A 26,294-nucleotide genomic window follows, 5' to 3' on the forward strand; every position below is an offset into this window, starting at 1 on the left:
CAGCCTCTATATGATGCAACCAGCCTGCGGGCCGGCAGTTTGACACCCCTGTTCTAGAGGCAAGCCATTCCACTGATAAATTGTTCTCATGGTCAGTAAATTTCTTCTTAGCTCTAGGTTGGATCTCTTCATGGTAAGTTTCCTTCGGTTAATTCTTGTCCTGTCATCAGGTGCTTTGGAGAATAGATTGACCCTGTCCTCTCTGTGACAGCCCCTCAAATGCTGGAAGACAGCTCTTATGTCATGTCTACTTCTTCACTTCGTTAGACTAGACATACCCAGTTCCTACAACCTCATATGTTTCAGCCTCCAGCCTTATTAAAGCTTAATAGTTGGGATTCTTCTCATTTCTTCTAAAAAAAAGTTTTCAATGAAATGAATTGAAAAAGTCTTTTCAATAACTGCAGAATATTTTCTGTAGTATTCAGGTTGATTCAGAGTATACACAAAAGTACGTTGCTTTGATCTTGTTCTATATATGGACCAACACATTTTAAAGGAAGTTGCTTGAGTTTATGGATATTCTGATTTTCTCTGCCACTCCATTCTTCTATCCCATTTTAAAAGTATGATATGCATCATACCTTTTTTCCCCTCAACATTTTAGATTCTACTCAAAGCATTATACATCAATGCCATGTGTTTACAGGTAACCTAATGTGTACTTAAAATAATTCAAACAGATTCCTAGGAATGCTTATCAGATGGTATAAATCAGTTTAACTCTTTTTTAAGGAGTAATGCCAGAAATGTGCCAAGATGTGGCTCTTCTCAAATAAAACTGTTATATATTACGTATCATCAAGATTTTTATGTCCTTCTCATAACTGTAGGCAGTAATGGAGTGTGGAGAGCTAGGGAATGGTTTTATAATTTGCCTTTTATTGCATTTATGCAGGAAAAAAAATATGACTTTCTTCCATTATAATTGTCCCATTTTCAATGCTATATTTATGGAGTCAAATAATTTATATCAGTGAATCTCTTCTCTGACTATTGTCAGTGAATGTTTCTTCTTTCCATACTTTTAGGAAATTCAGCCTGAAATTACAGTAATATTTAAAGAAAATATATCACAATGCTCCAGAATGGCATATTAGTTAATACAGACACAGAATATTACTGTCCAAACATTTCTCATTAAAGTCTTTCAAAGGTTCTTCTTGGTGATATATTCTATAAATACTGCTAAAATGATTTAAGGTACTAATTCATTCATTTTATAAAATAGTGCTGTTCTTCTGGGCTGTACTACTAGAGAGGCCAATCTGTATTTTTTTTTGTTTAAACCCTTCTACATATTGAAAAAGAATTGCCACAAAGCTTTCAACATTCTTTTCTAATTTTCATATGATTTTTTAAAACATAGCAACATGCCTTTTTTGTATTATGGAATAGTATCCAGAAATGTTATTTTACTTGTCAAATATCCACACCACCCATCTCACATGAAATGCTGTTTAAATATATGGGTCAGGCTGAACAGCAGTCAATGTAATGTTTACACCTCACCGTAAAGTGATGGCTGAATAAAACCAATGATTTATTGAATAAACCCAAATGGTTGGATTCATTTAACATGCTCAGTGTGGTTTTAAGTGATTGTATTCATGTAATCTACTAAGCCAAATCCAAACAATCCATTGGATGGCTTAGGACCAAGTGTGAATTCAACCACGAAACTGGTAGATTAACTCTTTGAAATTCAGTTGTGCTAAAGCAGAAGGGATGGGTTACAATTGCACCTTATTCTGTTGATAGTACAGCTATAATAAAATGACTGAGTTAGGATGTGGCAAATGGGACCTTTAGTAAAAGATCTCCATTCTTTACTCTTTGTTATAAAAGTTTTGAAAATACAATATCTTGCTATTTTCATTAATACTAGCTGACAGCTATTATGATATTAATTGATACTTCTGCACTGTTATAACTAATCTTGTGTCAGTGATAGAAATATTACAAATTATGATGCCTGTTCTTGGGGTTGGGGAACCCTTTTCTTTTCTTCTTCTTCTTCCCCTCTTGTTTAGCATATAAAAACGACCAGCATGGTTATTGCTAAGAATTCTGGAAACTGAAGTCAATATGTCTAAACCTGGAGAAGGTTTTAAAATGTTAAACTAAGAGAGGTTTGATGGTAAATAAACCTTCATAAGATTTAGCCTTCACTTTAATCAGGCTTTCCAATTCTAGTATTAAATTGTTGGTGTTCGTAGCTGTGAAGTCATGTCCGACCCATCGTGACCCTATGGACAACGCTCCTCCAGGCCTTCCTGCCCTCTACCATCTTCTGGAGTCCATTTAGGGTCACGCCTACTGCTTCAGTGACTCCATCCAGCTACCTCATTCTCTGTCGTCCCCTTCTTCTCTTGCCCTCAATCTTTCCCAGCATTAGGCTCTTCTCCAGTGAGTCCTTCCTTCTCATTAGGTGGCCAAAGTATTTGAGTTTCAACTTCAGGATCTGGCCTTCTAGAGAGCAGTCAGGGTTGATCTCCTCTAGGACTGACCAGTTTGATTGCCTGGCAGTCCAAGGGACTCGCAGGAGTCTTCTCCAGCACCACAGTTCAAAGGCCTCAATTCTTTGGTGCTCACCCTTTCTTATGGTCCAATTTCCACTGCCATACATTGCAACTGGGAAGACCATAGCCTTGACTATACACACTTTTGTTGACAGGGTGATGTCTCTGCTTTTTAGTGTGCTCTCTAGATTTGACATGGCTTTCCTCCCCAGGAGCAAGCGTCTTTTAATTTCTTGGCTACAGTCCCCATCTGCAGTGATCTTGGAGCCCAGGAAAATAAAATTTGTCACTACCTCCATTTCTTCCCCATCTATTTGCCAGGAATTGAGAGGGCCGGATGCATTGATCTTGGTTTTCTTAATGTTAAGTTTCAAGCCAACTTTTGCACTCTTCTTCTTCACCCGCAACAAGAGGCTCTTTAGCTCTTCTTCACTTTCTGCCATTAGAGTGGTATCATCTGCATATCTTAGGTTGTTGATATTTCTTCCGGCAATCTTAATTCCAACTTTTGATTCATCTAGCCCTGCTTTTCTCATGATGTGCTCTGCATATAAGTTAAATAGGCAGGGTGACAGTATACAGCCTTGCCGGACTCCTTTCCCAGTTTTGAACCAATCAGTGGTTCCGTGTCCAGTTCTCACTGTTGCTTCTTGGCCCACATATAGGTTTCTCAAGAGACAAATAAGTTGGTCTGGTACACCCATCTCTTTAAGAACTTGCCACAGTTTGTTATGATCCACACAATCAAAGGCTTTAGCATAGTCAATGAAGCAGAAGTAGATGTTTTTCTGGAACTCTCTAGCTTTCTCCATGATCCAGCATATGTTGGCAATTTGATCTCTAGTTCCTCTGCCTCTTCGAAATCCTGTCTGTACTTCTGGTAGTTCTTGATCCATATACTGCTGGAGTCTAGCTTGTAGGATTTTAAGCATAACTTTACTAGCATGTGAAATGAGTGCAATGGTGCGATAGTTTGAACATTCTTTGGCACTGCCTTTCTTTGGAATTGGAATGTAAACTGATCTTTTCCAATCCTGTGGCCACTGTTGAGTTTTCCAAATTTGCTGGCAAATTGAGTGTAGCACTTTTACTGCATCGTCTTTTAAGATTTTAAATAGCTGAGCTGGAATACTGTCACCTCCACTAGCTTTGTTGTTGCTCAGCTTTTCTAAGGCCCACTTCACTTCACATTCTAGGATGTCTGGCTCGAGGTCAGTATTAAATTAGGTGTGCATTAAACCATTGAAAAGGAATCTGTAAGAATTTTATTTGGACTCTTTCTAATTTGGTAAAATTGAAGTAAGAACAGACTGCAGACTGAAGACGCTACTTGGATAAGCATCAAATATTTTAAACCAAAAGAAAAAGAAGTCCAGTTGTCATGACTTAACATCCAGACAATGGTACCTGGATGACTGAGAATATCTATCTACATATTGCATTAAGAACAGCCTTAGGGCTATCCAATTTCTGGACCAGAATTTCAGTCCTGAAGACTTTCCTCCTTATGTCAGTGGTATACTGTTCTTGGCTTATCCCAAGTCTTGTTGCTCCAAAGATCATTCTTGGTTTATATCTGATTTGTGGCATTGCAATGGATTTCTAGGAAATGACCAGGCTGAGCCTGAGGGAAGGATCGAAGTTCTCTTCTCATAACTTTGAGAATTTGAAAAAAAAACAGTATTTCATTAATAAATTAATATCAAATTAAATAGTATTGAGACTAATAGTCATCCCTGTTGGACTCCTCCTATGGTTTGTGGTACATTTTAGTACAGATCCTGAGTATTGTATTTCATTCTAATGAAGGTAATACTATAAAGTGGGTGAATGAGCAAAAATCATCATGTATGAGTAAAGAATGCCTGTTTAGATTGTCAGAATGCTACAGAGATAATATACTTTGATTTTAGAAAAGCATATACAAAACTAATTAAAGCTGGTTAAGTGCCATAATAATTAAGTCGATCTCAAACTGGATGAAACATCATATTCAAATTGCTAATCATTTATTCTGCATCTAACCGGAAAGAGCTGTTAAGTAGGGTGCCACAAGAATTAGTCTTAGGTCCATTACTCTTCAATATTTCTATTAATTGTTAGGTGACAGGGTGGAGGGAAACTGTATGACATTTGCAGATGACATGACAATAACAATGAATGAGATATGGCAGAAATAAAATTTAAAATGATCTTGCTAATTTGGAGAAATGGGGTGAAATTACAGAAATTTAACAGTGCTTATGCAAAATGCTTTTCTGTTGGGAAACAAAAATTAAATTCAGAAGTATAGAATTAGAAATATTATCTCGTAATAATTGCAAAAAAGAACTTGACATATTAGTTGGTTGTAAATTGAAAATGAGCTAGAAAATGACATGGCTGCAGAGAAAGCTAATGCAATTTTAGGCTGCATGAACAGTAGGATTGATTGGTTAATTAACTGCAGGTATATCCTGTCACAATCAATTCAGCTGTCAGAAGCTCACATGATAGAAAAGCAATTTAAAACATCCGTGGTAGATTGGTGTCCAGATCATGGATTCAAGTTGGTCTTCAGTGTCAGTCAAATGCGATCAGGGATTGTGACAGGTTTATTTCTGTAGGAAGGCTATTCTAGAAAATAGATAATGCAACTAAGAACTCCCTTTTCTTCTAGAAATGGAACAGTAGAAGCAAATGTTCCCTAGATGATTTAATAGGTCAGATTGATTCAGGGATGTGTAGCAGTCCCACAGTGTACCTAGGTGCCTCTGCATAAATAGTTTTATAGGTTAACACAAGGGAAGATAATTGAAATAATGGAAAACAGTATCTCCTGTCCTCAAGTTCATAAGGTAACAAAGAAGATACTGTGTTTTATGGTAGCGAACACTGCAGAGACATCTAAAAGGACAAAGAAAGTTTCATTGCCTGCATCCAGGTCCTGATAGTGATCATTAATGAAAAATCTGTGGCATTGGTCTCTTGGCTGTGCCTAAATTGTTTCATCCAGGAGCTACATAATTGAACCACCACACTGTTTCAAAATATTTTTGAAATAAATAAAATTTTCAAATCATAAAAATATTCAGAAGTTTGGAAGTACATTTTCTGACCAACAGATTTTATTAAAACACATATGCTTTCATGAGCTACAGTTTGCTTCAGCAGATGCCTGGAGTGCTACCAGATTCTAAATTTTTGCACAATAAATTAACACAACTTTCCTTCCACAAATTCATAGGAAGCAATCACTCCACCTGATTCTGCTTTGATCAGAATATAATTGATTACTGTGTCTAGTTAGGCCCCAGAGGATTCAGAGAAATTGGAACATGGGCAATGAAGATGACCAAGGAGCCAAGTAAAGAGAAGCTGAAGAGTTATACATGTTTCATTTGACACACACACACACACAAATGATAGGGATATGATGACATTCTACATATATCTGAAAGGATATCACATAGAGAAAGGTTCTCCAAAGGGCAGGGCACAGGATAGTGGAACTACATTTCAGGAAAATTCAGACTGGATATTTGGAAGTGGAGTTAGGTTGAGGCCACCTTCCTTACATTTAGAACAATTTAACAGTGGAACCAATTATCCCAAGCTTTCGTTGACTGAATGGATTCTAAGGGAGGCTAAACAACTAATTGGAATTGGTGGCTTAAATGCTTCCATATAACAGTATGATTTTTATGAGGGTACTTTAAACATGATGTCCCAAAGGTACTTTTTCAAGAGGCAACTGGACTTCCTTTGCTTTTCCTTGAAGATGTTTCACTTCTTATCCAAGACGTGAACTGAAGACGCTTCTTGGATGAGAAGTGAAACATCAAGGAAAAACAAAGAAAATCCACTTGCCTCTTGAAAAAGCACCTTTGGGACAACCATGACCTGGATGAATCTCAATAGACATTTAAACTTGATGGTATTGCTACTCTTTTTCTGTTGTTACTTTCATGATCTTTTCTGTAGACCACGATGAGGAAACTATGGATTTCTAGGGGCTGCTATACTTAATTTTGGTAAGTAGTATAACAATATGATAATAAATGATTAAATCCATACTTTGCCTCGAATTGGGCATTCTGCTTGATGCTGTTGAAGACTAAAATTCAGCAATATCTGGAAAAACACAGAAGAATTCCTAAATTAAACTTAGGAAGAATGTTTTTAGGAAATTGATTTGGTATATTAGCCCAGCATAATTCCAGATGGTTGTGGCTAAATATTTTCCTTCTAATCAAGTTCCAAACCTTGATTATCTAGTATTATAAATAACAATGCCCCTGGAAATGATTTTATGAAATGTCAAAATGTCTTCTCTTTGTTCAAAATATACTGCTCAAAAAAATAAAGGGAACACAAGATAAGACATCCTACTATTAAATACAGTACATTCTGTTGTTTAAGTGTTCCCTTTATTTATTTTTTGAGCAGTATATTTCAACTTGTTAACCTCTGTTAAAATAATATGGAAAAATGAGAGGCTGATGGCCTTGTTGAGCAAATGAATTTTTAAAAATAAAAAAATATAGTTTATGCATTTATACTTCTAAATATTCTTCATAAGCTGTACTAAAGGAAAACCCATGACTTTTGAAATCAAAACAATATTTCAAATATTTTTGTTCTAATACAGTTCTAAAGCAACCAACATTTCCTTCAGATTGAACTTGACTTCCTTTATCTATCTATTTGTGTTTGTGCAATTGTAATTGTGAAATGTCCACGAAGATTCTCAGTCATCCAGGTCATGGTTGTTCTAAAGGTGCATTTTTGAAAAGGCAACTGAACTTACTTTGTTTTTCCTTGAAGATGTTTCACTTCTCATCCAATAAGCTTCTTCAGTTCTGACTGAAGATCAAGTTACACACTACAAGCCAGTCAGTATCCAAGGGAGAGAGGAACAAGAAGTTTCATGGATGAGAAGTGAAATGTCTTCAAGGAAAAACAAAGAAAGTCAAATTGCCTCTTGAAAAAAAAACACCTTTGGGGTAATTGTGAAATGTTTGCATATTTTTCTTGACAACTATTTGGAAATAGCTTGCCACTCTCTTCTTCTGGTAGGTGTTTTCAACTTTCCAGTTTAGCCCAGTTTACTATCTCTTCCAGGTACTCTGCCCCAACTCTGCTTATTTTTCATACTCATTAAAGATAGCTATTCAAAATGGAATAGAGTAAATATTTAAAAAATACTACTAACCTTAGAAAGAAAACACATTTGATTAGTTCTGCAATAGATCTCAGCAATTCTATTTATATTATAGTGAACCTCACAGATTCAGCATCTTTAATAGTTATATTGCATGGCTAATTGCACATAAAATAAGTATAAACCAGGGTTCAGTTTTCTGATCATCATTGCTCCCCCATGTGCCCAATTAAAATGAATATAGCTGACATATCAGTCAATGAATTTCTCTCACTAGCACAGCTCCTGAGATATATAATTAGGCACTCTGAGAGCTCCTAAATTTGCCTTTTTTCACTTTCCACAAATGGCAAATTGTCAGAATGAGGCTGATAATCAGATTAGCAAATGCTCATATTCTTTAGGTTCTTGAGGATATTTGTGCCCTTTGAAATGACGTATTATTGGTCATGTTCTACCAAATTCCCTATTTTGCATTCAGTATAAGTATTCTATTGAAAATTTAGTTCATTGAATATAATGCAAACAAACTGTAGAATAGGCATTGGCATGTCCAATCAAGTTACCGTATTTTTCTGTCTATAAGGCACACCCTTGTATAAGATGGCCCCCAATTTTCTAAACAAAAATTCAGAAATCAACATTTTAAACCACTTCTTTAGAGGCAGTAAAACAAGTGGCCATGCCATCACACAAGGGAGGCGACTTCCTCCAATCAGATGGCACTCTGTGGGCTTAGTCTCCCCCACCCCCTTGGCCGTCAATCACTGCAGCTTCCCAGGCCTCTTGAGACTTCAGCCCAAGCTGTGCAGGTGAAAAACAGGTCACAGAAGTGGGACCTGTGGCATCCTTGGGGCAGCATGATCCTCCAGCACCAGGCGGCATCTTGGGTAGGCTTTCTCCCCATCCAGGCGGCATCTTGGACCAGCAATATCCTCCTACACCAAGTGGCATGGCAGCAGCATGTAAAGAACCCACACAGGCATGCCCTTGGCTGTGAAGGTTACCATTTTTTTGTGTATTAGATGCTGCACTTGTATAAGACGCACCTGATTTTGGAACAGGGTGTTTGCAGGAAAAAATAGTGTCTTATAAATGGAAAAATACGGTACATACTACGAACCAGTAAGGACCCAAGGAAGTGAGGAACAAGGAAACGAGCAATAAACAACTCAGAGTTAATGTGGTACAAAATGAGTTTAATATCACCAGAACAACTGGCACTAAATAACCCACTGTCAGTCAATTGCGAACCACAGTGATACAACTTACCTTGGAAGATATCAAAACTATTTTTAAATGATCATAAGAATGCTCAGGGAAAAGTTTTTGTTTTTGTTTTTAAAAAAAAGTCTGGAAAAGCTCGTGCAATTTTTGGTAAAAAAGTATTCATCTCGGTGCTAAAGGAACATTAGTATATTTATTTATTTATTTTATTTTATTTATTTTTATTACATTTATATCCCGCCCTTCTCCGAAGACTCAGGGCGGCTTACAAGCTTAGCAGTAGCCTTCATTCTATGTATATGCCTGCTTGTTAGGGCTTTCACACACACCCCCAAGCGGCATTATTACAAAGTCAGCTTAATTGCCCCCAACAATCTGGGTCCTCATTTTACCTACCTCAGAAGGATGGAAGGCTGAGTCAACCTTGAGCCTGGTGGGACTCGAACCTGCGCTAATTGCAGGCAGCTGGTGTTACTTAAGGAGGCATTAGCCCACTGCTCCACCAAGGCTCTTTAGATTATGAAGGAGTATAGGCTTCAGAGAAAGGCTTGTCAGAGAAAGGCTTCTATTGATGAGTACTTTACAAGGACAAAGTTGTTGAACGAGGTATCACATATCTTCCCCTCAGAAATAGCTCTTGGAATGTCATTACATTTTGACAGATTTAACAATGAATGCTCAGCTTGAATCATATTCAAGCAACAGTAGTGCTGATTGCCTTTGGATCTTGCAAAAATCAGAAGGGAATGTGGCAGGTGGTTAGAATTTAGGGATGGTCACAGATGGGTCAAAAAAATCAAAGTGGAAGCCTTCACCAATTTAACAGAGGCCTAGTATGCCCCCCCTGTATTGTACTCAATTAATATTATCATTTCTCATTTAGAATGACATCATCAGCCATGTATTATACCACATTAACAATTATTTCCCATTCCTCTGTATCCTCCCTAGTTTATTCTTTCCTTCCATAGTTAGACTGCTTCCATTAATCCCACCATATGGAGATGTTGTGAATGAAAGTCACAAAACCAGAAGCCTTATTGCGACTTAATTCTCTAGGAAACATATGTTCATATGGATTCTACATGAGGCTGTGTGAACATAGCAGATGTATTTTAGAAAACAAACAAATGCATGCATGTTAAAAGCCCTATTAGCATTCATAGTCTAAGGAAAGTTCTAGTTTTTGACTAACATTTTTTCCTATCTTATGCCAGCCATTTCTCCTAAACAGTTCACTAATGTTTGTAAATTGCAATCATATTAATAGAACCTGCATTGTCTGGCTCTAATGTGTTCTGTCATTAAAGAAGGCTATATTTGGAAATAAATGCTATGTAAATTTATATTTTGATTAGGCTTCCTAGATCTGATGTGTCATCGCTGGGACTCATGAGCATTGGTGCAACACATCCAGAGAATTTTAACTAGATCTCACTGCTAGAATTCTTGACCTCACGGTTTTCCTTTTTTTTTTTGGCTAACCATTAGCTCATTAACCCCCCTCCGACATGTCTTAATCAAGAACTGTTCGGTATCTTCAATCACTTTTATCCCATAATAGTTCTAAACTATAAACTACCCAGTCTATCTCTGAACACAGTCCTAATTTGTATTCTATATAAATAACTTGTTAAGTTTAAGTGAATTTACAGAACCGTTTGCAGTGCTTTTTTTCCTTTTATTATTTTGTGTCATAACAGAAATATTGATTTGTGTGTGTGTGTGTGTGTGTGTGTGTGTGTATGTGTGAAATCAAACATTGGATTTTGGATACTTAAGGGAATTCAGTGGTATTTTCGTATTAAAATGTCCAAGTAAACTTATTCAGTCAGAAGTAACAGTGACCCCATTCAAACAACCTATTGAGTTCATAGAATCAGTTGTAGAAATATATGCCAGACATCTACAAAGCACATAAAAAGATTTCAGAAGGCAGGAATGACTGCATGATCATGTCCTTTTTACGTACATCCTTTCTCCCCCCCACCCCCACCTCCAGTGACTTTGTCTGGTTTTTGACTTCTAGCAACTGTGTCAATGCTGCTAACATTGAAATGTTATGCTTGACAAGAGATGAAGAAGTAGCCATTTCATACGTTAAACTTGTGTATTGCTTTAAGAGATTGGAAGGGGGGAAGAGGAGGATTGTTCCTCAAGGCCATCTGAAATAAAAGAAGATAAGAACTTGGCGGGTTTTCTAACGGAAGGGAAACTGATTCTTTAAATTAATAGGAGAATATGATTAATGACAAAATTAGAAAGGTGGAGAATTGTGTTTTAATATATTGTGCAAGGGGGCGGAGATTTCAGATTCCAGCTTCCTTCGAGCAAGCATTTGCTGGTGTATTAGGCTGAATAAAGGACTTTTAAGGTAAACAATGCCTCAGAGTCACTTGAAAAGCCCATACATCGGAAACTTTAAAAACTGCAGGTTTTTTTTTTTTTTTGCAAGGTTGACTTTTGGGAAGAGGTTTGCCATTGTCTCCTTCCTAAGATTAAGAGAGAGTGATTAATGGGTAAAGTTATGTAGGCTAAGAATGGCTTCCACCTAAACACATGTGATGTTTATTAGATTATTGACATTTAATATTCATACCAAGTCTACTGATGAAGAGTATAAACATCCAGATTAACACTAGTTGGCAACAAAATTATACAAAAAATCCTAACTATGGTGGGAGGATAGGTTTTAACCAAAATAACAAATGTAGATATGTACAGGTAGGACTTGTATTAAATAGATTTCTTGACCCCATTTCTTCTCTATTGGAATACAGAATAACTGATGATATGAACAAGTGCTATCATTGTACTGCTATGAGATGTGCTACCCTTCATTTCAACTCTGAGCTACAAATATTCTCCTTTATCAGGCCATCCTTAGAAGTACCTAGCCTCACAGCATGAATAATGGGCAAACTTGAGTCTACAAATATCACAAATGAAACAGAAGATTTGGAAATAATCTAACCACAACTTCTACTCTTATGTTGATGTGATCAAAGCAATATATAGAAATATATGTTTGTCATTCTAAATTTGTTCATGATACATCTCTTGACTAAAAATATCTTAGCTTAGGAATCATCAAATCCATTGAGATAGAAAACCATTTTAGCCAGGAAAATCATGAATTGATATTTCTTTGTTTGCAAAATCCAAATCGAGCAGGTCATCTGCAAGATTTCTGGAAAAAAAAATCTAATGTTGAATGACAGAATAGGCAATAAGTGATTTAGAGGCAACAGCTGGAATTAGAGACATGGAATTATGTGATGAATGTTATTGGCTTTGGTTGGAAAATTTGTCCCTATAGGAGACCTCTAACATTTCAGCCTTTTAAAAACAAATTATTTGGATTAAATATGTTCTGAGGGTGATGCTGGGTTATTAAGAGCTAAACCAAGACATCTTAAGATTTTTATGGAGAAATAAATATCCCAAGTAATAAGTAATGTTTTTTTTACCTCCTTGCAGTGGTTTATTACAATTCCCAGAGTTACAGATTTAGTTTTTTTTTCACTTGCCTTTTGATCCATATTTCTGCATTGTACAATTGAAATATGATCGCATAAAGTCTTATATGCATGTATGAACTGAAACATTGGTTATTGATTCCACTCCAGTGTTTAGCATAAGAATCACTGTCCCATGCTTGGGTCACTCTACATAGTGACACAAGGAAACTGACCAAACAGCAGAGGAATAAAACATCAGCTCCTAATTCACAAGATGATTTTGGAAAACTGAAAGAGAAGAAAGTTAATATCAAACGTAGCTTGGATTGATTCAAGACTCCCTATTTGGATAAATCAAGTTCTTAGAAATAATAGAAGTCAGTAGAAACATCAGAAAGTTTATATAGAAATCAGTGACACAACAGAAGACGTAGTCACTGGCCTTCCTTCAGGCTTTCAACATCAAGCACATTGAAATCAAGAAGAAGGTTAGTAGTGAATAGATCAGAAAAGTGATGCCCAAACTGAGTGGTGGATATACTATCAAGACAATTAGCACCTGGGCAATTCCAGACAGCTGGAATAGCAGACACACTTAAGCAGAAGTAGAAGTCCTGGATAGAGAAACCAGAAACAAATAATGACAATGAATTTCCTTCATCCATGCATTGCAGACATTGACAGACTCTATGTATCAAAGAAAACAGGTGGATATGGAAAGGTGTATGTCTACCAGACAGTTAAAGAAGCAAAAAGGGCATTGGAAGAATATCTGATCACAGCGAAAAAGTTGTACTAAAGCTAGTACACCAGGAAAGCTTACTGAATAGCAAACAATCCAAAATGGTGTATAAAAAAGGTAAACGTTCCCCCGCACATGGGTGCTAGTCGTTTCCAACTCTAGGGGCCGGTGCTCATCTCCGTTTCAAAGCCGAAGAGCCAGCGCTTGTCCGAGGACATCTCCGTGGTCATTTGGCCGGCATGACTAGATGCCAAAAGCGCACGGAACGCTGTTACCTTCACACCAGAGTGGTTCCTTTTTTTCTACTTGCATTTTTACATGCTTTTGAACTGCTAGGTTGGCAGAAGCTGGGATGAGTAACAGGCGCTCACTCTGTTACGCGGCACTTGGGATTCGACCCGCCAAACTGCCGACCTTCTGATCGACAAGCTCAGCGTCCTAACCCACTGAGCCACCGCGTCCCCAAAATGGTCTATAAGAAATACCAAATAAAGAAGAGAGAGAAAAAAAGGAATAGGGCAAGGCAAAGTGGCCAGTACATTAAAAAAAAAGAAACCAACAACCAAGCAGGCAAAGCACATAGCAAAACCTGGCAACGGCTAAACAGCAGGAAAGTTGAAGACAGAAACAGAGGAGATAATTTTGGCTGCTCAAGACCAGGCCTTAAGAACATAGGCATTCAAACTGAGAATTGAGATGACAGCAACAGACAGCTGCCTCTGCAAAGAAGCTGAAGAAACAGTTAGCTGCTGCAAGATCACACACACTGACTACAAACAATGGCATAATAAAACAGCAACAATGGTGCATTGAAATATCTACAAGAAATACTATTTGGCTGCAAGCAAGAACAAAAGGACAAAATAGATAAAGTAAGTAGAAAATGAAGAAGCTATAGTGTTCTGGGATTTTAGAACTGAAAAGACAAACACCTGCCACATAACCCCCAAGAACACTATCAGCATTGACAAAATCACCATCCATCAATTGCCAAAGGCAGCTTAACCTCAAACAGCAAATTCAGTCTAAACATCTGTCGACCAACTATAATAGCATCAACAACAATAACTAGAGGCAAAAATGGCTATATAAGGGACTGTTGGTACATCATTTAGAAAATTGGAGAAGTGAACCATTAAATGATAAGTACAGTAAGAAGACTTTAAAGTAAAGTGCACAAAATTAAGAATTGGCAATGTGTATAAATTGACGCCATTAGGAAAAAACCCAGAAAGATTAAATTTTGCAGCTCAAGAAGAAGCATTAAAAACAACTCTGGTGAAATCAAGGATTCAACATCTATGAGACAGCCAAAAGTGCAGAATTTGAGATAAAAAAGATGAAACCATTCATTATGAGTAAATGGATGCCGAAAAATTGCTTGGGCTGACTATAAGCAATATAATGACAGAGTAGCCATTGGAAGCTATTGGCATTGATGCAACAACTATAATTTCAGAATTTCCTGAATGTGACATGATCACAAAATTGAGAAAGTAGCTGACAATGATGGAAATGGGATTTTTGAAACACACTAATTACCATCTGGAACACAACTAACCAGTTATATAAAAATAATTGAAAAGAGTGACATTTGCAAATGGGGCAATGCCAAGAGAGAGAAAAATGAAGGAAAAATAAAATAAATAAATAAAATAAAATAGAGTTCTAACAATAAACCTGAAGGATTTTGCAAAGTCTTTCTACAGTTACTGGTGCAATCGGTGGAATAAAAGTACAGTAGATTAAATAAATGTTCACAGGGACTAAATATTTCATCTATATAAATTGCAGATGTGTAAAAAAACAAAAACAAAGCAAAACCTCCACTGTATTGGATACGTGTTATTCTCATCCATAGAAATTATCTTGGTGATTTGGTCAAACTATATGGACTTCCCGAAGCACCTGAATGAAAGGGCAGGATATACGTACATTCAATAAATATCTGGTGCCATTTATTATTTACAAAAATGAAAAAAAAAGAAAGTTAGGGTTTAATTTGAAATGAATATTTAATACAATGATCTGTGGTGGGAGATTTTTTTCCCCTTTGACTCATGTGTTTTAAAGGTTGCTCATCTGATTACTTATTTTTTGGACAGCAGGAAGAAAGCTTCTACCACAAGGGATCTAACTCTTTTTGCTAGCAGACAATAGCAAAATTATATTTCTCTGGAAGATGAGAATACGAGCGTGATAGTCTAGCTTCATCTTCTCCAGCATCTTTGACTGTACCTTGAAAAAATTAACATCTTCCAATGACATGAAACATATTTTTGATTTTTTCATGGTCTGAAATGAAATCCTTTCCTGAATGAACTATAAAGAAAGTCTCTAATTATTTTGCTGACTGGGGCAGATGAATTGAATCTCCAGATCTCAGAAACAATTTTGACTGCAGTTATTGAAAAATGGTTGCATAATTTTGCTTCTAGGATAAAGATGATACTGTAGTTTTTTTTTTTTATCGTACATACAAGCTTTCTAAAATTCTTGCTGAGGCACAGAAATATTCTGAACGTTTGAGAGTCTTTGGGCCATACAGACTTTACAAATTTAAAGAGATTTTCTTTTTTCCCTCAAAAACTGAATTTGAGACAGAACTAAAAATTTATTATTACTGTGGTTGATCACATAGTCAGCCAGATGTTTAGACTGGATTTGTCATTTTTAATCCACCTGGGATAGGCAGATGTTGTTTTTTTTGAGTGTTAAAGGTATCATCACAGGATGATCTGGGTAAAGCTGCATTTTGCAATTGACTGGTGGTGATTTTGTCAATGCCAGTGGTGTTCAAGTGGTGCTTCAGATGTTTTGGGATTGCCTAGTGGTGCTTCAGATTGCTTTGGGATAATACTATTGTCATATATTTGCTTTCATTTGCCACAATTGTTCAAATTCTATTTGCCATGGTGGTGCAGTGGTTAGCAGTGCTGCAGATTACTTCTGCTGCCTGCTGGCTGCCTGCAGTTTAGTGGTTCAATTCTCACTGGCTCAAGGTTGACTCAGCCTTCCATCCTTCTGAGGTCAGTAAAATGAGGATCCAGATTGTTGGGGTCAATATGCTAACTTTGTAAAACCACTTAGAGAGGGCTGTAAAGCCATGTGAAACACTATATAAAGTGCTATTGCTATTGCAGTTTTTTGTATTTTTTTATTTTCTTTCTTTCTTTTTATTTCACTCTCTCCAGATATTGCCATGTCCATTTTCCATACTTTTTGGTTTTCCTTATCCATAATTGTTAAGTCTGGAATGTAGTGTGGCAGATGCTTGTCTGAATTGTGAAGTCCCAGAGTACTTTAATTTCTTCATTTCTATTACTTTGTCTATTTTGTGATCCCACCAGTTCTTGCTTGCAGGCAAGTGATATATTTTGAAAACAATCTAATGCACCATTGTTACTACTTTGTCATGCTGTTTTATTATTTATTATTATTTCAACATACCATTAAACATGTATAACACAACACTTAAAAAACACCACAAAATTTCCTAAGGTCAAGGAGCAGTGAAGTGTTAAAGGAAGAAAAAAGTTTAATCAGACTTCAGAAAGTAGAAAGTGTAAAAAAGAAAAAAAAAACCTGATTTTGTTTGGTATAAGATAGGGTAGATGGACAGTCTGACAGTTCTAGATCCTGTTATTCTAGCCTACAACTAAACTAGCATTCCTGGAATCTCTGCTGTTTCTGCTCCTTGACCTCAAATGGCTGACATTAATTCAGTAATGGCTTCCAGCAAAAGGATGTGGGTGATCAAGAAACATTGTCCCTGTATTGAAGATTCATGGGAGAAGAGTGAGCTACTTTTTCAAGGTGAAGAGCCTCATTAAACAGAATGACCTTTCCCTATGGAAGATTGTAGATTAAAAGTGCCTGCCAAGAGACTGTTAGCAACCTAAGTGCATAAGAAATACAGATGGCTACTTGGAGTATATTTTAAAGGTATAACTGTAATATTGTGATCTCAGAGGAAAACTTTGCATTGACAGTAAATATGCATGGGATAAAAATATTTTTTTAAAAAAATCTAGTAACTCATTAAACAGGCCTGTCCTTCAGGAAATTCACATTTTTGTTTGGAGATGTTGCAGAAAACAGTTGCTAATATATGAAAGGTTTAATCCAGTGGTGGGATTCAGCCAGTTCGCACCACTTCGGCTGAACCGGGAACTAATTTTTTGTTGCCCAGGCCCAGAATGGACTTCTAGAAGCAGCATCCACACAGAGAACTGGCTGTTCACATATCTGAATCCCGCCATTGGTATAATCCAATTCTATTGTTCCTGACAATGGATAGTAAAATGTCCATCAAGGAACAGTGTAGCACAAACAAAATGTGGTTGGGCCTTAAAGAAATCAATTTATTTTAAAGCTAGGCTGGAAAGCATTGTTGTTTACAATTTGTGGAGAGGAGATTTTACTTTGTGTTACCAAATAGAGTTGGAAGGGACCTTGGAGGTCTTCTAGTCCAACCCACTGCTTAAGCAGGAGACCATTTCCATTTCAGATAAGTGACTGCCCAGTTTCTTCTTAAAAACCTCCAGTGATGAAACACCCACAACTTCTGAGGGCAAGCTGTTCTACTGGTTAATTGTCCTCACTGTTAGGAAGTTTCTCCTTAATTGTAGGTTGCTTTTCTGCTTGATTAGTTTCCTTCCACTGTTTCTTCTCTTGCCTTCTTGTTTTAGCTTTTTCTCTTCTTTATGAATCTATGCACCAAGAGGAAGGGTATCTCTCTGTTTCTGGGTGGATTTGGTTGAGAAATGCTATTATACAGAGTGAGTATACAGATCCCTCTATGGGAATGATGAAATTCATTTATATTAATTAAAAAATGTAATATTAAATGTATTTATTAAAAATAGTGTTCTTATCCATCCAGTTTTGCACAATCCCTGCTCGCTGCTCAAAAGCCAAAAGGACATAAGGAATGGGTTATGTCTTAGATTCACTGGGAAAATAAAGTTATAAAAGTTGAGAGTCTTTGTTGGAAAGATTCAATCTGAATTTGAATTAGATTTTTTTTAAAAAAAAGAAAGATATAAACAAAATTCTGAGGAAAGAGAAAATGATGCACAGGAAAACTGCTGCTGTTTCAACCAGTCACTGTTTTGCATTTATCCCCAAAATAAGGTCTTATCCAATCAAACTAACAACAACAAATAAGAAAACAGATTAAATAGGGAGGGTCAACTGTCCCCATGTGATTAGCAAATCTATGATGATTTTATTTAAAATTGATTTATCTGAAAAAAAAAGTATTTGGGGTGTAAGGGTCAACAGCTACCCAAGGAACTTGAGGTTCCAAGAGGGCAAATCAAAAGACTCAAGTGGAGGCTTCCAAGATAAGCAGCACTTTAATTGATCAAGTGAAGTTGTTGGGTGAAACACTGTCCGAAACACTGGCAGCTGTGTTCAGAAGAGCCACATCATGGTCAGTCAGGCGTGTCGTTATATAGGTAGCAACAGCCAATTACAGAGTTACACATGTCAGTACACATAGTATAAGCTAATCACATTTCATTCTTTTCCTGCTCTTTTCCTTGTCTCTGGGTCTGTGTACGTGTTCTTCCTGCTTTCATAAAATGGTGTCCCTAATGCAAGCACAGTTCACAGAAGCAAAATGGTGGTAGTTATGTTAACAACAAGAATAGGCTTTCATCCTTTAATGCAAACCCTATAGGGGGATATGTTTATTCATCAACTAGGTTTTGTTAATTTTGGTTTAGCAAATTATATTAATCGAGGCAAAAAAGTAATTGCTTCTGAATCAGGGTTGCAGTTGATCCCCTTCAAGAATGTAAAACTTTCATTATAGTCACTTCATGAGGATGCACAACTTATTCCTCCTCCTGAATATCCCTTTGTAGTGATCCCACTCCCATAGAAGACAATCTATATATTTCTAAGATATCCTTGGTGCTCTCTGAGCTTGGCTGTTTTCTTGCAGATGTTTCATTACCCAAACTAGGTAGCATCATTAGTAATGATGATGACAATAATGATGATAACTTATGATGCTACCTAGTTTGGGTAATGTAGACTGCCAGCTTGCAGGCCAGATGTGTCATGCCAAAACCGTACCACCCCATTGCCGGCAGTGGAAAAAAAGTTGCGATACATCACAACATGTCAGGTGACATTGCGAGTTTGATACCCCTGGGGTAATGAAACATGTGCAAGAAAACAACTAAACTTAGAGAGTACCAAGACCTCTCATTTCAGTCCTGAGCTATTCTCCTTTATTGATCTATCTAGTTTTCTTTTCATTAGTACAGCTTGGAATATTTAGAGAGTGCTAAAACAGGAAGCAGATTACTCTATCTTGTCCCACTGTTCTGTTTGAAAAAAAATTCTAAGCATTGTTTTTTTGCATATTTAAAATTAATGATTACCAAAGCTTTAATATTTGCTTTCTATGGATGTCCGGTTTGCCATCGCGGCCGCCACAGCCACTGGAAGGCAAGCATTGTCTTCCATGTCTGATTTTGCTCCACTGGGACCCTGGAAAGGGTCGAAAGTCACCATGAAGGGGCAACAAGCAAGGAGGGGAGCCCCACTTGATCGCGGGAGGGCAGCAACCTTTCCACTCAATCTGGGCAGCCCTGCAAAGTGGTGGAGGAAAGACAGGCCATAGTCATATGGCCCATCACTAGGCTGCAGAGAGCCGAAGTCAAACTCACCACCAATCACTTCGAAAGCAACATGGATGAAACTGGGTGTGATCTGATCTTCTCTTTACCCTAAGTACTTTCTCTTTCTGTAAAAGCTGTCTGAAGTATCTTTCCCCTGTGAGGAGAGAGGGAAGGGAATTTCTATCCCACCCCATAAGAATAGTGGCATCTACCCAGGGGAATCAAAGCATTAAAAGAACAACATTAATCTAATTGGGTTTATATGTTCCTGAAACTTGGGGACCAATTTTTTTTTCTTATTTTTATTGGAGACTCTTGTTTTTATCTACAAAAAAGAAATAAAATTGGAAAAAGGATTATAAAAATTTTGGACTTAAAAAACCTTAAATGGCATCAGTAACATCTTGTGGTGAAGTTTGGTATTACAACTTGTTATTTCCTAAAACAGACTTGGCTCGAAGCCCAGACCTTGGATAAGACTTTTCTGACCTTGGCACCACCTGTGAGAGACTTAGCTGTAAGAGAACAGCTGGGCAGCATAACTGGCCTACTTGAACTGTGAATGTAAACCTTTACTGACTCTCAGAGTTATATGTGGGCAATTGCATTCCTTTCACTTTATTTGAGGAATATTGGTCACTATATGAGCTATGAAATACCTTGGACTATAAAATCTTGCTTGACAAACAACGTCTACTAGAAAGGCTATTTATAAACACATGAAAGATATGGATGAAGACCAGGAAAAGATTATTTCCATGTCGAAAGCAATATATGCTTGTGATGAAATAAGACCTAACATAAAATGTCAAGACGCCAGCTGAGATACACAGGTCCAAACTTTGACTACTACCAAAGAACCAACAATGCAGAAGATAACAGAAGAAGTGTAACAATCAAATATTAAGACAGAGGACTCAATTGACCAACAAATATAGCTGATGGAAAATCCAGAAAAGGATGTGAGAACACTGAAAATGGAAATGACTTTCTATATAAATCAGAAGAAATTTGAAAAAGAAGAAGAATAGAATGAACGGAAGACTAACATATCAGGGCAAGCATGGTGAATTGGAATAACAGGGAGACAACTTAACAAATACAAATGGGCTAGTCCTTCCAAAAAAAAATGGCAATTAAATGGTCTCCTTTATTTCAAATAGCATATATAATAATAGAGGGAGATCTATTTGATTATCTAAAAGCACTGATATGGAAGCCTAGTTGGCAAAGGAAAAAAGCCAGAATAAGGTTGAAGAAAATTGGGGTTTTGACTTATTAGAGGGGATTTCATATTATTAATTAGAGGGTTAAAGGGAGAAGTTGAGATAAGGGGAATTCTGGTCAGTAGATTTAAAACACTTGGAAATTAGTTCAAAATAAGGACTTTATCTGTTTAATATTTAAAAATTAGACCTAAAAGGAAAAAGAAAATTAATTATTATGAATATGTTTGATTTATTGATTAACCCAGGTAATATACATAGTGGTTTTGATTTATTAAAGGGGATATTGTATTATTAAGTAGATGATTTAATATGGTGGGAAATAGATAACTTTTAGGAAATAGAACAAGTTTACATTCAAACAGATAAAATGTGTATTTTGGATATTAGATTTTGTTATCAATTGAGACAAGGGAAATCTTGGTTACTTAAAGCCTGAAAATTATAAATATCAAAGGTTAAGTTGGAATATTGATGAGAAACTAAAAATTGGGTAAAAAATAATAACAGGGTTATTGTTTATGAAGATTGAATGTAATTAAGATATGTATAAGCTAAAAATTTATTGGTAAATATAATAATGATGTTTTTATTGAGCTGACATAATAAGAACTGTACTAGCTTGAGTATGAGACAGTAAATGTTAAAGGAAAAAGAGAAGAAATATTTGATATTGTAACTTGAAATTTGTACTAAAGATTTTACTATCAAACTATTGATTAACCCAGTCACCATGATGCTTTTTAAATACTTAAATGTAAAATTGGAAAATTAATAAAATATTATTAATATTTGCTTTCTATAAAAATGCTATGTCTCCTATAATTGAAGAACATTTGGCTAGCCATATGTTGGTTGGTACTGACCATATTTATTTAGATTCTGTACACAAATAGCCATTTTTGTCCTCTCTCATAGTTAATCTCATAATATTTGTTAAAATATATTTTTTCATTATTTCATTTCTTGAGGGATTTTAGTAATTAAGAAAACCAAATACTCAGGAAAATCGAGGACTTCTGTGCAGGACAGTTCACAATCATTCTGACTGAACAGTAAGACAATATTGCCTTCAAAAAAGTGAGGAGTGTGTTAAGGGAAATAACATTGCTTTATAGAAAAGAGTATGAGAAAATTGATGTTAATTTATGCTGACAATTTCATGTTATTTTTCTTCCTCAAAATCAGAAATATTGGAAAATGCTCATAAGTTTCAATTCCACATGCTTTAGTAGGGATACAACAATGTTTTTTGTGGGGCTTTTGGCTCACTACGCAAATATATTTTATAATAATATTTTTTTCCACTGAGGTAGTATGAAGTGGACACATTCTTCTTCAACACTTCACTTTGTCAGGTGAAGGTAGTGTTTTAGGCCTTGTGAAATGTTGATCTAGATCAATGATCTTACATGGAAGAATGTACACATTCATCTTTTTTGAGATAAAATAGTAGAGACACTCAGAGCAGAGTTGAGGAAGTAGATCTAGTTTTGAGAGGTGCTTCACTCAAAATTTAATGATGAATTAGGTGGATTTTTGGAGCTCCATAACCCAATAATTAATTACTAGTGGACTCTGGTACAGAAATAATGGTGTCAGAAATTGACAAATCAACTTTTATAATGGGTCTGTTTACAACTTCCTCTTTTGCACTATTGTCCTTTAAAGTAGACAGATTTCTGTTTTACTTCTAGCCCTCTTGCTATCTATAAGCAAACAAATGCTTGCTTGCTTTCTTTGCATTCCTGTTTTCTTGTTCTAAAAGTGTCCACCAAATTAAGTTGGGATCATTCATAATAGAGCCCCATCACTTGTTTTGATATAGCAGCTTAACAGTTACTTCTGTCACCATCTATTTGCTTGGGGAATATCTTGTGGGCATCATAAGTTGTACATTTTACTTGCAAGTAAAACATACAACAAGAAACATTAAAATAAACTCTATAGCATCATCTCCTGTATCAATGCCTTTAAAGTGTGTGGATAAGGAAATATAAAACCAAATCTAAAACCAACCCTCCAAAACCAAAACTTGAATTTTGGGGGCAAATTGTTGTCCTCCAAAATGTAAACTAACGCAAAGGAACACATGTATTCCCTGGAAATTGTGAATTGAATAACGAATCTACAGTACAAACGCTCATGTTTTTAAGCCATTCATTCCTTTGAATTCTGGGGCTAGTTATTTCAATTGGAATCCAATCCTTGTGTTGTCTGTTCAGAAACAACTCTTTAATAATTTAGCACACATGGCAGTGAATACTTTGTTTTCATAATGACTGTGCATTTAGAAACATTTAGAACAATGTTCAAATGACATGAAAGAACATAAAAGTAAATCCACCTTCCTAATTAATAATCCTTTAAAAGAACAGTCAACTGAGGTTAATGCTTCCAGTCCAAATGAAGCTTCATTTCAAAGAAATTAATTCAACACCATTCTACCTAAATAGAATAATGCACATCATATCTGTTTTCCCAAATTGCTGCTTGACAATACATAATAGTACACTGTTAATATATGCCAACTTTATTTAAACTGTTTTTCTCTCTCTACATAGAGGACTTCAAAAGGATTTGAACTTCTTTGTATTTAATCGTTACTAGAGAGAATTCAAATGATCCTTTTGGGTATTGGTACCTCTCACTCTCTTTGAAAGGCTCCTGATGATTACAAAGTGTTTTTCAAGTTGGCGACTTGAAGATATATAGACTTCAATTTCCAGAATTTCCAGGCATGCTGGCTGAAGAATTTTGGGAGTTGGAATCCATTTACAGTGTAAAGGTGTGAATAGCTATTTATATCTGTTAATATCTCTGTCTCTATCTCTGTCTGTCTGTCTGTCTATCTATCTATCTATCTATCTATCTATCTATCTATCTATCTATCTATCTATCTATCATCTACTTTACATTTTAAATAGATAGATAGATATAATTCTTTATTGGCCAAGTGTGATTGGACACACAAGAAATTTGCTTCAGTGCATAAACTCTCATTGTACGTGCAAAGTTATAGGTTATATGTTATAGATCTTACTTACAATAATTAACCATAAGATACAACAGTAAGTGATAATCATAGCTACCAATAGAAAAAGGTAGTAAGAAAGATGAGAAGATGATGAGGATAATAGCCATCCAGCCTACTACATAGGTAAATATATTTAGGCCTAAGTTAGTGCTGTGGGAATTAGATATTCAGCAGAATGATGGCATGGGGCGAAAAAAACCTATCTTAGTGTCTAATTTTTTTTGGCATGTAATGCCCTATAGCAGCATCCAGAGGGGAGAAGTTGAAACAGTTCATATCCAAAATATGAGGGGTCTGTAGATATTTTCTCAGCCCTCTTCCTGGTTTGTGCAGTGTACAGTTCCTCAGTGGAAGGCAGATAAGTTTGCAGTTCTATCAGTTGAAATCTATACCTGTCCTGTGGAAAGTGGAAATAACGTGAAAAAGTATCATGTGGTTGTCAGGGTTAAGGGAAAAAAAACACCTCTCTTCCAACTAATATATACAATACTGTATGAATAGTAGAAAAGAAAAATAGAAATAGAAGACAGTTTTAGATACCCTTGGCATCCACAGGCTTTTCTACTAAAAGGATATTTGAACTGTGCAAATGTTTGAAGATGCATTGCTTTGATGGAATGTTCCTCCAGACACCTGCTCACAGGGCCTTATGAAATGTCTTACTTATTTAACCACAGAATGGTTTTTTTTTTGTTGGAGAAAACAAGCTTCTGTTCATGAGGCCTTTCTAGGAATAGCACTGGAAAAGTCATTTATGTGATGCAAAGCACTTTAGTAAAGGAACACATATTTTTCCCCATTTTTCAGCAACATACAAGCAAAGGACCTTGTAGAGCTGAATCATGAATGTCTAACATAACTTTAGAGGATATGCAGGTAAAATTCAGATCTATGCACATACACAGACAGGGACACACAGACAACTCTCTACTCCCATTTATTAATTTAAATATTTAACTTTAGGCTTCAGCCAAAAATGATTCCAGTGCAAATTAGTAAAAATAGGCACTAGAGTTGCTACTATCAGGCTGTAGGGACCAAAAGAAAGCAAAAGAAAATTTGTGAACAGTAAAAGGAAAAAAAGGAAAGAAATTTAGACTCAAGTGCTTAAAATTAAAATATAATGAACAGCTTTTATGAAAATCTTCTGTGGTCATTTAACTTCAGCATTTTTTTTCAAGATATTCAAATCTGCCCAATTCAGTTAGAGATTTGGGATCTGGATAATTACAAAAGATATTGCTTATAAAATTTATATCCTTGAATTTCGTGACATAATGAACAAAACTTCATTCTTTTACCTCCCTGGCTTGTCTTATGCTGTTTATTCAAATGTAGAAAACAAATAATAATGTACAGTGCCATCTCAGAAGTGAACACATTGTAAATTGGTTTGATCTAGTGGATAAGATACCAGGCTACAAAGCGGGAGACTGTGAATTCTAGTTCTGCCTTAGCCATATAAGTCAGCTGGGTGACTCAGGCAAGTCATTCTTTCTAGTCCAGGGGTGTCAAACTGCCGGCCTGTGAGCCAGATGTGTCATGCCAAAACCACGGCCACTCCATTGCTGGCAATGGAGAAAAAGTCGTGATATGTCATGATGTGTCATGTGACATCACGAGTTTGACACCTGTGCTCTAGTCCAACCCATCTCACAGGGTTGTTGTTATGGGGAAAATAGGAGGTGGAAGATGTGGTGGATATGTTTGACACCTTGAGTTATTTGTAAAAACAATAAAGGTGGTAATGCTAGTTTTCTATGCATAACAAGATTCATTTGGAAGCTTTATGCTTTTTATAATAGGTGAACATGGCTCTTTTACAAATGACATTCTGAGTCTTTCATTTAGTGTAGCTTGGAAAAAAGACTCTTTTTAGTTACAGATGAAATGATTGAGATCAGGAAAATTATTGTTTGCCCTCTATTTTAGTCCAGTTGAGCCAAATAAGATAGACATATACTTGAAAACTTACATCTCCCTGAGTAGGGCCATGCAGTTTCTAACAAGTGTTCATATTAGAAAAAGCAACCTATTTTTCAGTTAGGAAAATTGTAGTAAAGTTATGTGTTACACATGGGTGTCTGTAAAATGTGGGCATTAATATAAACACAATTAAAATGTTTAGAATAACATTCTACACTCTTTAAATGCATATATGGTATATACTGTATATTTTTAAAAAAATGTTCCCTTTTGAAAGGAATGGTATATACTGTTGAGTGAAGATTGTTCACCATACGCAATTTGAGATGTGATTGAACTATGGAATGGTAACTTCACTTTCCCACCTTAGAC

Source organism: Vipera ursinii (assembly GCF_947247035.1).
Source record: "Vipera ursinii genome assembly, chromosome: 3".
NCBI classification, from domain to species: domain Eukaryota; kingdom Metazoa; phylum Chordata; class Lepidosauria; order Squamata; family Viperidae; genus Vipera; species Vipera ursinii.